This window comes from Eptesicus fuscus, chromosome 6 (genome assembly GCF_027574615.1).
Source record: "Eptesicus fuscus isolate TK198812 chromosome 6, DD_ASM_mEF_20220401, whole genome shotgun sequence".
NCBI classification, from domain to species: Eukaryota; Metazoa; Chordata; class Mammalia; order Chiroptera; family Vespertilionidae; genus Eptesicus; species Eptesicus fuscus.
Window position 1 is genome coordinate 23,998,970 of NC_072478.1, and position 14,084 is coordinate 24,013,053.

Below are 14,084 nucleotides of genomic sequence, written 5' to 3' on the forward strand. Positions count from 1 at the left end.
TGGACTCTCAGCTCAAGATCTTGAACCTGAGGACAGAAAAGACTCTTCTCCTGAAATGCACTCGAGTCTTTGATTTGAAACCAGTTTGTTATCTCTGCCATTGCCTCTTGATATGTAGGACATCTTTCTCCCGTAGGCAAGACACACAGGGCTCACTTTATCTATCACTTGGGCCGCTTTGAAGACGACCTAATTCCTGACACATCTCCCAGGGCCCTCAGAGGTTAATTTCACATGTGCACACAGTTTCTGTTTTAAGGCAAACCATCCCCAACATGCTTTCCAAATTCGGTGAGAATCTATCTGGTCATTTTAATGCACTTAAGTAACACAGACTGAACGTTTTATTGAAGTGCCTGTAATAAAAAAGACGGGTTTGGGGGAATTTTCTTAGACAAAGGGCTCAATAGCCTGGTCTCTTGAACAATATGTGTGAAGGCAGTATGTGTTCTGGATCTTCTGCCAATCAACTCTATTCATTCTGTGGGGGTGGAGAAAATAAAGTGAAGTAAGGTCTCCACTACAGGCATGCCTGAGATATCGTGGCTTTGGTTCCAGACCACCACATAAAGGGAGTCACTGCTGTTTTGCTGGTGGAGCATCTTGCCTTCAATTTGTAAAAAAAAAAAAATGCAATGCCAGGTAAGCACACTGAAGGAAGCACAGTAAAACAAGGTCTGCCTATATTGGGGAATTCACAGGTTCTTCCAAGTAGCTTAGAGAGGAAATATTGATTCCTTCCCTTCCAAGGAAAACCTCATACCTCCCATCTGTGGCTTCACTCACTCAATTCACCTGAAGGCTACCTTAGTTGTGCTCAATTCTCTAGTCCTGGTCCACGGTTTTTATGGAACAAGGAAATACATCTATGTTGGCTGCATTGAATGAATAGGGGAGGACTAGGAATTGTAAACTTAATACCTGGATAGCCTTTTAGTATTTATAAAGTGTTTTGACTCATTTGTCAAATAGTGCTTTAAGCCCTAACCGGTTTGGCTCAGTGGATAGAGCGTCGGCCTGCGGATTGAAGGGTCCCAGGTTTGATTCCGGTCAAGGGCATGTACCTTGGTTGCAGGCACATCCCCAGTGGGGGGGGGGGGGGGGGCGGTGCAGGAGGCAGCTGATGGATGTTTCTAACTGTCTATCCCTCTCCCTCTCTGTAAAAAAAAAAAAAAATAAATAAAAACAAATATATATATATATATATATATATAGAGAGAGAGAGAGAGAGAGAGAGAGAGAGAGAGAGAGAGAGAATGAATCAGGCCTTAAAAAAAAAATAGTGCTTTGAACTAGGAAGCATAAGCCTGTATACTTTATAGATGAGAAACAGATTCAGAGAAGTGACATGCCCAAGGTCACATGCCCACTAAGTGGTAGAGTTCAGATTCAACCTGTGGGTACACCAAAGCAGCCACTCTCAGCCACAACACACCCTACCACTGTGCTTGTGAGAATAGATACTCCCGTGGGGTCAATGTGCATAGCAGTGAAAGTTCCAAAAACAGTAATCTAATCTAGAGATTTACGTGCAATGCAGTTGCTAGAAGCCATGCCACTTACCCCAGAGTTGAGTTTCCTTTCAGAGAAATTAGATCCCGGGTCTTGAGGTCAGGTTTAGCTGATTTCGTAAAGCAGTTTAGGTATCAGCAGTTAGGTGAAGTTTCTTATCTGCAAAAATGGTACTTTGACACCTACTGTGTACTAATCTATGAGAACAACTGGACCAACAAAGGTATTTACATTCACTTCCCAAAGCCACAAAACAACTTTAAAATAAAAATCCTTACTCTCCTAGACAGTGAACAAGCCCCAAATGATCCCTGCCCTCATGGTAATAACAGCTTAGCAGGGGAGTAGGGTAACCAATTCATCTCCGCTTGCCTGGATTTTCCCAGTTTGGACACTGAAAGTCTGGCATCCTAGAGATCTCTCTGTCTCAGGTAAACGGGGATCATTGGTCACTCTCAAGGAAAGCCAGATGCTGAAGCAATATTACAAACATGCTGAATGACAAACAGATGAGGGTCACAGTTACATTCACGTTTTAAAAGTTGATGGCTCTGGGAGCTCGGTGGAAAGGTTAGGCTGGGGATGAGAGTGGATGGGAGACACTCTGCAAATGGCTGTGGGCGTGGAGAGAAGTAGAACCTACAGGTGAAGAGACTGGATCTGAAAGGTGAAGAATCGGGAATCATCCTGGATGGTTTCAAGCTTAAACAGCTAGGAGTAGGGAACCTGGGAGGAGGCTACAGTTGTAGAAGGGAGTGACAATGGCTTGGGGTGTGTGAAGTTTGAGGTCTCATGATGCAATTGTTTTAGGAAAGTGCACAGATTTCTCTAGCCCTCAGTCTTTAATGCTCCCAACAAAAAGTTCTTGAATGGTTGTTCTGTGCCAGACATGAAGTGGGGTGTTCAGACACAATGGGGAGCAAGCAGGACACTGTTTCTCATAGAGCTGGAGTTAGTAACATAATCACATAGTTTACATAATCATGTTCGAAGGTAGCTCTCCAAAGGACAGGAGCATGACCCCTAGGTCAGAGGTCCCAAGAAAACATTCTTTTAAAAAATAAAATATTTTTATTGATTTTTAGATAGAGTGGAAGGGAGGGGGAGAGAAACATCCATCAGCTGCCTCCTGCATGCCCCCTACTGGGGCTGTGTCTTGACCAGGAATCGACCTGGCAACCTTTTGGTACCCAGGACGATGCCCAACCAATTGAGCCACACCAACAGGGCCCAAGAAAACATTCTTGAGGAAGTGGTTTTCTCACTGAAATCCAAAGGATTGATGAGTGTAAACTAGATCAGAGAAAGGGGCAAAATTCTGGACTGAGAAAGCATCAAGTGCAATGGTCTTGTGGCATTGAGAATCAAATCTAGATAAAACTCTGAGAAGAGGAACATGGTGCCAGGGGAGGCTAAACAAAGGTTGTCAGGGGGGCAGACCATACAAGCCCTGTGTCCACTCTCATTTCTCTTTAATTGTCAAATACCTAATATCTTTTTTTTTTTTTAATGAATCTTTATTGTTCAGTTTACAATTGTTTCTCCTTTTTCCCCACATATCTCCCCACCACCCAGTTCCTACCCCCCCTCTCTCCCTCTTCCCTTACCTCCCCCCCCCCCGCTGTCCTTATCCATAGGTGTATGATTTTTGTCCAGTCTCTTCCCATACTCCCCACACAGACACCCCTTTCCCCCTGAGAATTATCAATCCACTCCCATTCTATGCCTCTGATTCTATTATGTTCACCAGTTTATTCTGTTCCTCAGATTTTTAATTCACTTGACTTTTAGATTCACTTGTTGATAGATATGTATTTGTTGTTCATAATTTTTATCTTTCTTCTTCTTTTTCCTCTTTTTAAAGAATACCTTTCAGCATTTCATATAATGCTGGTTTGGTGGTGATGAACTCCTTTAGCTTTTTCTTATCTGTGAAGCTCTTTATCTGCCCTTCAATTCTGAATGATAACTTTGCTGGGTAGAGTAGTCTTGGTTGTAGGTTCCTGCTATTCATCACTTTGAATATTTCTTGCCACTCCCGTCTGGCCTGCATGGTTTCTGTTGAGAAATTAGCTGATAATCGTATGGGAGCTCCCTTGTAGGTAACTAACTGTTTTTCTCTTGCTGCTTGTAAGATTCTCTCTTTGTCTTTTGCTCTTGGCATTTTAATTATGATGTGTCTTGGTGTGGTCCTCTTTGGATTCCTTTTGTTTGGGGTTCTGTGTGCTTCCTGGACTTGTAAGTCTATTTCTTTCATCAGGTGGGGGAAGTTTTCGTTCATTATTTCTTCAAATAGGTTTTCAGCATCTTGCTCTCTCTCTTCTTCTGGTACCCCCATAATTCTGATGTTGGTTCGCTTGAAGTTGTCCCAGAGGCTTCTTACACTATCTTCAACTTTCTGAATTCTCTTCTCTTCATGCTTCTCTGGAGGCATGTCCTTGGCCTCTTTGTATTCCAAATCTTTGAGTTGATGCTTGCAATCCTCTAGTCTGCTGTTAGGTCTCTGTATAATATTTTTTATCTCAGTCAGTGTATGTTTAATTTCTAGTTGGACCTCATTGAATTTATCGGCCTTTTCCATGAAATTCTTGAAAAACCTTATAACCGTGGTTTTGAACTCTATGTCCAGTCGCTTGTTCTCCTCCATTTCTTTGGTTTGTGATCTGTTTCCTTGCCTTCTCATATTCTCTGCTTCCCTAAGTTGGTAGGGTAGTTTTGTGTACTAGGTGTCCTATTGGTTCAACGGGTCAGCCTCCCAGTTACTTGAGGTGGACACTCTTGGTGTACCCTTGTGTACTGTGTGTCCCCCAGCAGGAGCTACAGCAAGGGCTAGTTTTCTCCTCCTTTGCTTGGGCGGTTTTGGAGAAGTCTGACTGGAGCTGCAGTTGGTTAAGCTGCTCCAGAACAGGCCATTTATATGCAAAAGCCGCTGTGTGGAGCCGGGGCGGGTTTGTAGAATGTGCGGGGCGGGGCCTCAGGGCAGGGCCTCAGGGCTGGGTGGGGTCTCAGGGCGTCACTAGGCTGGGGCGTGGCCAACGGCGATGGCTGCCGTCAGCCGTCTCTGCCTTTCCACATTTCCAAGTCCCTGCGCCCCGCGCTCCAGCGCAATAAACAATGATTGCTGGGCGCACCACTGCAAAAGTCACTCTCACTTTCCGACCCGATGGCCGAGAGTCCAGCTTCTCCCCGTAGGTGCCTGGGTCCCCCGAGTGTCCCCAGAAACTGGATTTCAGAGTGATCGGGAGCTTGTCTCCCTGCGGGTTGAAGAAAAGCCGCGCACCCAGCCGCCCGCCGCCGGCCCGATTCGCGTGCCTCCGTACCTCAGCTTTTCAGCGATTGTGCTTCTTTCTCTTCTTAGTTGTAAATCTTCCACTCAGCCAGCTTTCCCGTGGTTCTGGGTGGTAGACGTTTTTGTCTTTTAGTTGTATTTTTGAAATTGTTGTGTGCGGCAGCAGATTAGTTGTTTAACTATGCCGCCATCTTGGTTCCTCCTCTCAAGATGCCTAATATCTTTTTTTTTTAATTAGAACATTACAGACATAGCTGAAATCTTACTATTTATCCATTTCAGCCTCCTCTAAATCTTAAAAAAAATTTTTTTGCTGTAACATTCTGTTTCCTCCCATAAATAACATAATGCTGCTTGTATTATTCTGCATCTTGCTTCCCTTCCTTCCCACTCAGTAGGACTTCTCAGTCTATCTATAATGTCATATTCCTTTTATCAGCTACCTGATATTTTGTTTTTCTCTCTTCCATGATTGACAGACTTTTAGGTTGTTCCAGTTTCTCAGAATTACAGAAAAGACTGCAATGCCCACTCTTAATCACGTCTCCTTGGGCACAAGTGTGTATATTTCTCCAAGTGGATACTAAGAGGTGGAACTTACTAGATCATAAGGTAGGCACAGCTTTACTAGATGCTGCTAGATTGCCCTCCAAAGTGGCTGTAACAAATCATATTCCTGATGCATTCTAGAAGTTCCTTACACATTTATACACAAATTTATGACTTTTCTTTGATAGGTCTTCCATTTTAAGAAAGACTTGTGGTTCTTGACATTTCCATTTATTAAGTTACTGTCTCCTGCCCATAAATTAATTGTTCTGCCTAACTTAATCAGGATTGGTTTTTATTGGTTCTGTTAGAATCAAGAATCCTGACTAATAGAGACATAAGGAAAATTTTTTAAATATTTTTTTCTTAAATATGTTTGTTTTGTTTTTGCATTATTTTAAACCCCATCTGGAATTTATTGATATGTATGATAAGAAGTAGGAAGATAGCCTGGCTGGCGTGGCTCAGTGGTTGAGTGGCAACCTATGAATCAGGAGGTCACTGTTTGATTCCTGGTCAAGGCACGTGCCCGGGTTGTGGGCTCCATCCCCAGTGTGGGGCATGCAGGAGGCAGCCAATCAATGATTCTTTCTCATCATTGATGTTTCTATCTCTCTATCCTTCCCCCTTCTTCTCTGAAATCAATAAAAAAAATATATATTTTTTAATATATTTTGTTGATTTTTTATAGAGTGGAAGGGAGAGGGATAGAGAGCTAGAAACAAAGATGAGAGAGAAACATCGACCAGCCACCTCCTGCACACCCCCTACTGGGGATGTGCCCGCAACCAATGTACATGCCCCTGACCGGAAATGAACCTGGGACCCTTCAGTCTGCAGACCGAGGCTCTATCCACTGAGCCAAACCTGTTTCGGCTCAATAAAAATATATTTAAAAAAGAAGTAGGGATATAATTTTATAAGGATAGCTGATTGCTGCCAAACCATATATTTTCAAACCCTTTCTTGACTAATTCATTTTCTACCTATAGTTTTCAGATGTTATTCCTTTTTTATACTAAATTCCCATATATGCATGGGACTCTTTATTCTGTTTCTTTGACTTTTTATTCTGTTTTGTTGACCTAAATACCCATTTTTGACACCAATTTAATTGTTTTCGTTATTAGTTTTATAACCTGTCTTAATATCAGATAGAACAAGTATCCCCCTTCCATTTTTCTTTCTTAAAAAAAAAATAACAGTGTGGGCTATTATTGCACATTTATTCCTCTCTATGAAGTATGAAGTTCCAGGGAAAATTAAAGTTTGTATTGGATTGCATTAAAGTGATTGAGTTAGGGAGAAAGAATATTTTTAGAATATTAGATCTCTTCATTCATGAATTGAGTATACTTGTCTGTTTAGTGAAGTCTTCTTTGCTCTTCTCAGGAAACTTTTATAAGATCTCCACAACGAGCTTGCAATGTGTGTGCTCATGGAAATTTTATAAAGTTTTGCTGCTATTATCAATGGGCTCTTTATTCCTGGATCCTAAAATTGGTATTTCTCATATATATGAAAGTTATTGATATAGATATGTTGCTCTTCTACAGACCTCTTTGCTGAATTCCCTTATTAATTCTAGTTTGGATTATTTTCAGTAGATAATAAAATCACAAGCAAATAATGATACTGTAATGTCATTTTCCAATAGTTACCCACTTATTGCTTTTTCTGGTCTTACTAGTAGCTAAAACCCACTATAATGTTGATTAATGGTGGAAATAGTGGGTATAGTTGTCTTATTTCTTTTAAAAATATTTTTATTGATTTTAGAGAGGAAAGGAGAGAGAGAGAGGGATAGAAACATCAATGATGAGAGAGAATCATTGATCGGCTGCCTCCTGAATGCACCCTACTGGGGATCGAACTGGCAACACTGACCAGAAATTGAACTGTGACCTCCAGGTTCATAGATCAACACTCAACCACGGAGCCACACCAGCCAGGCTATAGTTGTTTTATTCCTAACTATAAGGCAACTGATTCTAATGTCCCAACATTAAAACTGATGTTTGCCAAAAGATTTTCTGTAATCTATGCCTTAAGTTTTGCTGAAAACTTTGTCAAGTTCAGGAAGCTCCTAATTTTAAAAAATATTAAATGGGTGTTGAATTTTTCAGAGGTCTATATTCAGTAGGTGAGTGCCAAAGAACTGAACAGAATTCTAACAAGTTTCCAGTTGATGCTGATGCCACTTGTTCAGGGAACACACTTCGAGACATATGAGTGTAGAACAAGAACAATAGGTTAAAGGGAAATTCTGAGAAACATTTAAGGAGTAGATGGGAGTAAGAAAAACCCCAATAGAAACATAACAGCAGCAGAAAATTATGAGGAGAACTAAAAAAAAAGTAGTGTCACAGAAGCCTAGTAGAGAAAATGTTGAGCACAAAATGTTTTAAGGAACAACATTATTAAGTGAAAAAAGGTTCAGAAAAATAGACATCTTCAAATGCCCAGTGGATTTGGTGATTGGGAAGTAACCTTACTGAGAATCATTTTGGAAAAATAGTGAAGGTAAAGCAATAGATTCCTTCGATAAATATTTATTGAGTGCCTCCTTAAAAAAAGGCAGTGTTGCCAAGGAGACAACACTGAGTCAGTGAAAGAAGCTGAGGAAGGGAACATGTCATTTGAGACATTTGTGTGAGGCAGAGAAAGATCAGATGATAGCTGGAGAGGAACAAAGGGGTCATGGGGGGTTTGGAGTTCTGCCGTTAAGATTCAGAAGACACCATATTTATAAGCTGAGGGGAAGTTCCAGTACACAAAGAGATAAGAAAGGTGAAGATGAAAGACAGGATGGACTCATGGTTACGCTGGTCAAGTAACTCCCTGCACTCAATGAACTGGATGTAATTGAGGTAACTTTTTAAAAAAAATATATATTTTACTGGTCTTTCACAGAGAGGAAGGAAGAGGGATACAGAGTTAGAAACATCGACCAGCTGCCTCCTGCACACCCCCCACCGGGGATGTGCCCGCAACCAATGTACATGCCCTTGACCGGAATCGAACCCGGGACCCCCCAGTCTGCAGGCCGACGCTCTATCCACTGAGCCAAACTGGTTTCGGCTAAGGTAACTTTCAACTCTGTGAAAGGCACTGTAGTTCTGGATGTACAGTCTCTTGCTTATAAGATACACTAGAGGCCTAGTGCACGAATTCATGCACAGGTGGGGTCCGCTGACCCAGCCCAATTGGGGCGGATCAAGGCTGGGCCTGTCGGGAGGAGGAGATGGCTGGAGGTTGGCTGGCTGGGTGGAGGGGCTGCGGGCGATTTTCTGGTGGGCCCCACCTGATTGGGATTGGGGGGCCGATTTGGGGTGTGGCCAGCCATGGGGAGGGGCTGTGGGCAATGGGCCGGCTGGACCCACCCCCAAATGAGGTGGGGGGTGCCAATTGGGGGCCAGAAGCCTGGGGGAGAGGCCATGGGTGGTTGGCCGGCCAGCACGCTCTTGATCAGGGTGGGAGAGTCCCGTAGTGGGCAGTACTTATTAAAGGATACTTTTGAGAAGAATAACTGAGAGCTCTTGGATCAATGGGGAAAAAAAGGAGACATATGTACTGATCAGGCTGGTTCGCTGGCCACAGAGGGCATCATAGCGACCAGTCACTATGGTCATTATGGTTGTTATGGCATTGCAGTCGCTGGCTTTTTATATATATAGACTGTACCTTTGCATCAGTGAATATCTTCTCCCTTTAGAGTGTATGCTGGTTTTAAATTATAAATGTTAGTGGGCATATATATTACAGAAGATAGAATTTAAGAAAATAAAAAATAATAATCCAGTAGAATCTACCGACTAGGGTTGAGATCCATATCTAGCACTTAGTGCAAATCTCTGTGCCTCACTTTCCTCATCTGTAAAATGGTGATAATAGTACCTAGTATCTGGCAAATACAGTAAAAACACAATAAACGTAGTGTTATTGACTAGGAATGAGGTAAGTACTGAGAACATGAGATTAATCTGATTTATCAAGATTGTTGAAGTGAGAATGATAAATGATAACATTTAATGTCCTCAGAGTCCTTTACCTGGGTTACTTTAGATTACTCATTGGCTGTCATCACCGGTGTGAAATCAGCACTTTCTGTCTTATTTTTATGATGGTTTTGTAGCTCCCTGTGGCCTTCGGGCTGATACAAGAAGGTAGGTCTAAAAGGAGTGTAGCACCCTCTTGTGGGCCTCTGTATGAAAAGAGGAACTATTTCCAGAGAAGTTAGAAAAGGAACAAGATTGAATGGGTCCCCAGGGTGTAGAATGCCCTTGACCTTGACTTGTTATTTTTTTAAATTATCATTCTTCAAAACTTCTGGGAAAACTATATTTTTTATAAATCAAATACAACTGCTGCAAATGCATCCCAGAAGCTCCCCATTGAAAGGACTTCTTCCTCCTGAGAGAGCTTCAGCACCACATATCCACACCTCTGCGTTGTAACTTTGATTTTATTGTGCCACAGTTTAAGCATGGCATCCAGGAATACTTCTCAGACTACATATCCCAGACCCCTCTGGGATTTAATCAGCTGATCTAAACAACTTTGGTGATAAATTGGAAACACAGCAGCCTGATGCTGACTTAGGCTGCCTCTTTGCCTTCACTTGCTTTCAGCTTCAGGGTCAAGAAAGATTAAATGCATTAGCCAAGGAGTTGGTAAATCCATTGTGAGTCTCAGTTCTTGCACGTGGGGTCCCTGTCAACTCTGAGCTGTGCTTTCCTCTTACTTATCATATTTCACCCTCCCTGGCCATGTCCCAGCTCCTCTAGGGATTCACCAAGTGAAGCGTTAGGGCGGGAACAACAGATACTTCAGTGCCTACCATGTTCTAGGCACAGTGTAGACAATTGGGAGCAAAGACATGGCTTCTGCCCTCCTGCAGCCTACAGCCAACGAGGGAGAGAGACAGATATTTGCTTGATTGTTCATTAACATACCAGAAAGCTCTAGAAAAATGTAGCTTCTGTTTCTCGGCCTTGTTCACCATTTTATTTACAGGCACACGATAAGAGCTTCACATGTATTTGAATGTTAATGAAAAGAGGAACTATTTCCAGGTGAATTCTTGGTCACAATGGATTTACAAGAAACACTTTCGTGACTGAATGGAATTGGCCACATCTTCTAGATGTTTCTCCGAGGGTGTGGATTCCCCCAGTTCTGTGCAGGAGTAAGACACTCAGCCATTTGGATTTCAGTTCAATACAAGAAAGCCCCTTTGACCTCCTTCTAACAGTTAGAATCTAACTGTTACCATCTCTTGAAACCATGAAACAAAGTAATCCCTGTTCCAGGTGACAGTTCCGCACATTTTCAATCGTCGAATAAGTACCTGATGTCAAAAACGGTGAGAAGTGCTTGATACATAGTTTAAGGCAGCTTTAGACCCTTCCTGCAGCTTCCATTTTTAGGAGAAACAGCCCCAGTTCCTTAAATGATTTCTCCTGTGACACAGTGAGTTCCTTTATAAGCTGGTTTCACTCCCTGCCCCAGGCCCCAGGCCCCAGCCGGCCCGAGGGTGGTCTGAGTCTTGCCTTCCCTTCTCCCCAACTGGGGAAGGGGAGCGCAGGAGGCGGCTTCTCATATGTGTGGGAACCACTGGAGCCTTTTTGCACGGGGGCACCTCAAATTGGAAGGGAGGAAGGGGACACCTCAGAGCAAAGGGGGATAATGGTCCGTTCAGGGAGTGAGGATGGCAATGACAGGAAACCATCAGGAAAGGGGGAGGGGGACAGAGTCAGGCCACTTCCCAGGAAGCAGGAACCATACTGGGGACCTTTGAGGAAGCGGGTGTGACCTGGGGTCCCCGTAGGAAGAGAGAAAGTCACGGGAGGGGACCCCTCAGGAAGAGGGCGTGACGCCAGTCTCCCTCAGGAAGGATTCTGGGGCCCCATCAGGAAGGGGACTGAGACCAGGGTCCTGTCCACACCGAAGGAAGCGGGGACGGCTCTGACGTCACTCTCAGGAGGAAGAACCGATGTTAGGGTTCACCTCAGGACGGAGAAAGGACGCCGGGGTCCTTCCTGGGAAAGGTGGGCGCCTCAGGGATCACTCTCAGGAGAAAGGGGCGGCGTCCGGTGTTACCCTCAAGAAGTGTGTGTGTGTGTTGGGGGGGGGGGGGATGACGCCAGGGTACTCTCAGGACAGGGCGGGTGACGCTGGGGTTCCTCTAAGAAAGTGGAACCGACGTTGTGGTCCCTCTCCGGAAGGGAGTGACACCTGACAGCAGGTCCCCTCGCCCGCCTCAGGGGTTCGTCTCACCTGCTTCAGTCCGCGTCCCTCCGCTCGCCGAGCCCTCGGGCTCTGAAGGCGAACGGCCCGCCCCTCGCGGGCCAGCCAATCGCGTCGCGGGAAAATCTCCCGCCTGCCCTCCCTCGCCACGCCTCCTTCCCGGTCTGCGCGTGCGCGACTTTCTGCCCGGCTGTAGTTCCTTAGCGCTATTCTAGGGGCGCTCGGGGACTCGAGCTCCCACAGATTGGGTGCCCTGTCTATGACCCATTTTATAACAATATTATCTACTTTATAGGCTCTTGTGAGAATTAAGTGCAATGCGTAAAACAAACAGTGCCCGGCACATAGTAATCGCCTAGAAAACCTGGGCTGTTATTATTTGCATTTTACAACGAGGGAAACTGAGGTACAGAGCCGGTAAGTCACCTGCTCAGACTAACCCAATCATTAACTGGCAGAGTCGGAACTAGAACCCCGCAAGTTGAATCCAGAGCCTGCGTGCTTATCTACCATGCCTTTGTGGTTCCCAGATAACAACTACCAGCTTTTATTTCTTCTGATTATGGAATAACTTTCCCCTTGATTATAAAAGTACTTAAAACATGCTCACTGCTAAGATTACAGAACAGAAAACACAGATCTCTTTTAATCCTCCCATTGGCGAACTGTTAATATTTTGATGGACAAGCTGCACATATTTTTTAGTAGGATCATATATAATGCAGAATGTTTTGAAACCTGCCCTTCTCACGTTAAACATCTTGTCATTTCAATGTAGACTCACCTTATTGTTTAATCCTCACCTGAGGCTGTTTTTCCATTGCTTTTTAGAGGGAGTGGAAGGGAGGGAGGGGGGAGAGAAAGAGAGAGAAAGAGAGAGAGAGAGAAGGAAACATTGATGTGAGAGACATATCAATTGGTTGTCTTCTGCACAAGCTCCGACTGGGGATCGAACCTGCAACCCAGGTATGTGCCCTTGACTGAGAATATAACCCTGACCCTTCCAGGACAGGCTGACGACACACTAACTACTGAGAAACACAGGCCAGCACTCACCTTATTGTTCTTAATGACTGCATATTATTCCATTGTGCCAGCAAAGCATAATTTAATGACTCCCTAGGTTGGACACCTGGGTCTTTAATAATTCTTTAATATTCTGACCAACACCAGTGTGGGCCTTTTGTACCTGCATCTTATGGTTTTCATCCAACTGTTTCTTTAGGATAAGTACTTTTAAAACTGCAATGGCTGGGTCAAAATGCACGCACAGTTGTTATGTTTTTGATAAATATTGACAGATCACTCCTGGGAAGTTCTGTGTGTCAACTTCCACGAGCACTAACGAGCTATAAAAGTGCTTTGCCCAGCCCAGAATGGTTTATATATTCATTATTTGCCAATAGATAAAAAAGGAAAACAGTGCTTTTCATTTGTACTTCCCTGTAGTTTTATGCTGTGAAAGAGGGAAAAATATTACCCACATCTCAAGATTTTGTGTGTGTGAAATAAAATAGCGGTAATAATATAAAAGTATCAGGCAGCTATCATTGTGGAACAGGCACCAGGTAAAGTGAGATCCTGGCCTTATTTCCCGGAATTTCCCCAACATTGTGAAATCCTTTTTTGGCCTCAGTTTCCTCTCCTGCAAAACAGAGCCTATGATAGTACATACCTCGAGGATCGCTGGAGAGTGAATAAAATAATCCTCCTAATGAGATCAGAGCCCTGGAAAGGCTGGGAGAGGCGGAGCTGTTTGCTTAAGACTCTGTAGCCTGCAAGGGGCTGATGTCAACTTCAGAGAATAAACTGACTCCACCCCTTCTCCAGTTTACCCAGCCCTATTCAGATTACAAGGCCTCCCTGCCCTTGGTCATCTTCTCCTGAGGAAAGCTGAACTCCCCATCAGGAGGATTTTAAAGAGCCAGTGATGGTCACATGCCACCTCTGCCCTTTGACCAACATTCTCAGCCTGTCAACTTTGTCCCAACACCAAAGACATTTGGGACATCACGCCTGCCCTTTTACACTGGGGGAAACTGAGGCCTGGAGTAAAAAGGCTAACCCGGGCCCACCTGGCCATCCCCTGCAATCTGGGGTGAGTATTGTTGCCTCCTGACCCCCATCCTGATACCCTTTCCCCGACTCTGCCTCCCTTTGAAACACCCTTGGGGAAAGAGCTGGTTCTCCTCTCTGCTTCTTGCACAAAGTTCAGATTCTCTGGAAACTTCTAGCTAGTTTTCCAGCGTTGCTTCTCCTCTCTGGGCCCAGGCTGCCTCCACTCCTCTGGGCCAGGATATCTACTGTGAATCTTTAAACCACAGTCAAGCATACACAAACCTAGATGCACTAAATCCTCTCCATCCCTCTCAGACTTAGGTCCCAGAACTGTGCAGTCTGATACAGTAGCCATCGGCTACGTGTGGCTACTTAATGTAAAGGAAAATTAAAACTCCAGTTTCTCAGTTGCACTAGCGATATTTCA

At 44.1% G+C, this 14,084-nt stretch overlaps 1 long non-coding RNA gene across 1 annotated transcript; it reads right to left on the reverse strand.

Annotated features, from left to right (window-relative positions):
* Positions 1–348: 348 nt before the first annotated feature.
* Positions 349–10,720, reverse strand: LOC129149412 (uncharacterized). The gene is made up of 3 exons (XR_008556306.1): positions 9,402–10,720; positions 1,564–1,671; positions 349–481 (listed from the first exon to the last, which is right to left on the reverse strand). It is a non-coding gene; the product is annotated as an uncharacterized LOC129149412 (long non-coding RNA).
* Between the last annotated feature and the right edge of the window lie 3,364 nt (positions 10,721–14,084).